The 3484-nt window shown below is 50.5% G+C and overlaps 1 pseudogene across 1 annotated transcript; it reads right to left on the minus strand.

Moving 5' to 3' along the window:
* Positions 1–542: 542 nt before the first annotated feature.
* Positions 543–2549, minus strand: LOC307096525 (melanoma antigen preferentially expressed in tumors-like; annotated as a pseudogene). The gene is made up of 2 exons: positions 2064–2549; positions 543–819 (listed from the first exon to the last, which is right to left on the minus strand). The product of its transcript is annotated as a melanoma antigen preferentially expressed in tumors-like (transcript).
* Between the last annotated feature and the right edge of the window lie 935 nt (positions 2550–3484).

A 3484-nucleotide genomic window follows, 5' to 3' on the forward strand; every position in this document is an offset into this window, starting at 1 on the left:
ATGTCCTCTTATTTAACCAGTAACTGAAGATGGGAGAATCAGGTTAACATATCATAGAGGACACCAGATGGTTCACATTCAGTTCTCTTTATTACTGACATTTATTAATAACCATTCAAGCAAAGGTAATTCCCGCATCTACCTCCCAAGCCAGAATCCCTCCCCCCTAGAGATTCAGGTGCATATCTCTAACTCATTAGGACCCATCTCCCCAAAGAAACCATCTGTCCCCCTGTCAGCATTTCCCCACATCACTGAGTAGTTGTCTGAAACTGGCTGCTGGGATCCTTTAAGATACACTTATTTCTGGGCTTCAGTGTCCAAGAGTCCAGAGTAAAGCCTAAGAGATGTGTACTCAGCTAGACAGACATGTATCAGTGTCACAGAATGGGGTTTGTGTTATAGAAAGTTGTACAGCCACAGTGAGGACAGGGGTAAGCAGAGAACCAGACCATGCTGGACCGCCCAACTCCTGAAGCATATGCTTCAGCTAGGCATGCACCTGAGCAATTCGGCCCAGGTGGATGGTGCTGCTCCTTTCCTCATAACTCTCCAGGGGGGGCTGGGTACAGCACACAATTCAGCTTGCTCAGCGCGATGGTGTAGCGAAGCAGGTCCTCCAGGATGGTCATGGAGATGGCATTTTCACAGAAGCTTAGGGTCATGAGCTGAGAGCAGTGGCTCAGGGCAGGCAGGAGGTTCATGAACTTGGGGTCCATGATCCCACACTCATCCATGTTCAGGTCCTGCAGGGTGCGGGAGGCTCTCTCTAACAGAAATAGGAGGAGCCCAGAACTGAGGTTGGTCAGGTTGAGCCTCCTTAAATTCAGGACTTTCAGCTGGCAGATGTTCAGGTGATGGGATAAATGTCTCAATTCACATTCTAAAGCGGGCAGTTAATGATGTACAGAGTCTCCAAAGGGGTCTTCAGGCAGCTGGGAGACATAGAACAGTTAGGTGAGGGGGATGGACCTGGGGAGCAGAGCATGGTGAGGACGAGCCAGGCCCTTAAGGCAAAGAGGTCCATTTCACCAAAGCCTAAAGTTTTCCAGATAATGATCAAACCCAGGATGTTACCCAGTGAAAAGAGTCATTCAAGTCAGTGCAAATTTGAGTGGAATCCTTTCTCCATCTCTTATCTGCTCTGAGATGGATTCAACTGGATGAGACCTCACACACTCCATTTGTTCATCTGTTATGTGGAGCACATCATACACCCCACCCTCATACACACAGGTGTTGTGAGCATGAATGATGGGAGGTAAAGTTGGTGGGAGCTCAGAAAGAAGCCTGACCCAATGTCTCAAGCAGGAAGCAACCAGTGAACTTTAGTATTGGAAACATGACCCGAAATGCCTTCAATTTGGGCTCCCTTCCAGCCACAGCCTGGGTACCTGTCTCCCTCATCTCTTAGCCCATGAAGATACTGGCATAATTGCAAAAATGGCTAATCTGGACAAGGTTGAGCAACATCCGCGGGGGCTGCCACCCTGCAGGAACTTAGTCCACTGCATCGTCTACAAACTACCTATCCCTTTTCATGATTCCTCCCTCCAGAACCCTGCATTTACCAGGCATTCCCTTATCAGGAGCCTTTGGCAAGCCTTGGCAGACAGGTGATTCGAGGCAGGTTTGGATTTAAAGGCTGCCATCACCAAATCGCTAAGTGTGGACCTTAACCCCTGAAACCTCACCTCTGATGGGCTTTCCTCTCTTTACTGCCCTCTCCCCTTGGTTCTATTGCATAATATTCCTTTAGACAATTCTTATAAGGATTCCCAATCTACCATCACTGGCCCGAAACCCCCATTACTTCCATTCCCAGCAAGGAGTCTCGTTAATAGCATCTTTCTGAGTTCATACATCCTACCTTAGTCTGTGGGGGTGTTACTTGACAACATGCAAGGGGACAGAGGAGTGAACAAGACATTGACTGTATGGACCCTCTAGTGACTCAGGCTCTCTATCACTGATGATGGACAGCACATAGGAGGTCCCTTCACTGTGGACTGAAATGAGAAGTGGCTCGCGCTGGTCTGCAGAGAAACCTCACCACACCTCACCCGATGTTCTGGTCTAGGCGGCCTTTGAGGAAGGAGACAACATCCAAATAGAGCTCCTGGAGGTAGAACTGGCTGAGGAACTGAGAGGTGACCAGGCTAACACACTGCTCCTCCTGCTCCAAGGTGGTGTGAGAAGACATAAAGACATGGGAGAGGAGGAACCGACGCAGATTGACCTTCAGGCCCAGGTAAGGAGCAAACTTCCTCAGAGTGGACAGACTCCAGGTACAATTTACCTCCAAATCCTGGACAGTCTAGCTGCACCATATCCAGGATGTTAATGTTTTGCTTCAACACGGCATAAACTGTCAGCTTCTTACAGCAAAGGTGCAGCAAACCTCTCGTCTCACTGACTTTCTTAATAAGGTAGCTGAGGGACTCATCAAGAACACCTTTCTTAAGGCAAAGGTCTACTTACACCTCCATGGGGGCCAAGGATGGATTTGGCCCTGCCCTTAAGCTGTCCACTTTCCCCCTCTTCCTCATTGATGTGGGACCTCAGGCTCCAGCAGTGAGCAAACATCAGCTCTTGTTCTGGCCCACATGATTCAGAACTCCTGATGAGCTCCCTTCTGTAAATTCAGCATCTGCATTTTCCACTTCCTGTGGAGAAAACAGGAAATAGACTGGGGTGCATTAAGATAACAGGGAATGAGACCCTGACCATGAGACTGTGAATCTGGGCACCTGGGCCAGACACCCGATGGGCTTTTTACTCCATACCCCAGGAATCAGCTGCTCCTTGCACTACTGGGGTACCTTTGGGTGCCACCAGGAAGGGTGGGCTCATGTCCCTTCGGTCACCCTCTGCATCTTCATCAGCCCTATATACGTGATGCCTGTGGCAGAATGACGCCAGCAGTGGCTCCAAGGCCTCCCTGAGCGCTCCCTTTGGCCCTGTACGCTCCCATATGCCAGATGTAACTGCTCAGATCCCCAGGGCCCAACCAGGCTACTGAATCCCCCTCACCTGGGTTGAGTCTCCTGGGCAAGCAGGGCATGGAGCCCATGGAGCACAGTCTGAACGATATCATGGTAAGGCTGCCGATGGTTCATCAGAGCCCCCAGAGGGAGGCAGGGGAAGGGCCAATCCTGCACCATGGCCTTCAGGACTTCGCTGTGCTTCCCTGCCAAGGCTGCTGTGAACCAAGGTGGGAAGAGCTCCATAGGCAGTCACTCCACAGCATCAATAGCCGAGGCTTCATCCCTCAGCAGGCTCTGGCATGTCAGTTCCAGAAGTCTGCGTGGAGCCTGGCTGTTCATCCTGATGAAGTGGCTCTTAAAGAAATCCTGGGAAATGGGCGGGAGCAAGGCATCTTCTCAGGCTGAGCATGAGCAACCTGGTCCTTCTCCTTTTAGAGGAACCAGCTGAGGGCAAAAGGCACTGCTCTGACAACAATTGGAGCATCTCAATTAACCCC

Source organism: Cnephaeus nilssonii (genome assembly GCF_951640355.1).
Source record: "Cnephaeus nilssonii genome assembly, chromosome: Y".
In the NCBI taxonomy this organism is placed as follows: domain Eukaryota; kingdom Metazoa; phylum Chordata; class Mammalia; order Chiroptera; family Vespertilionidae; genus Cnephaeus; species Cnephaeus nilssonii.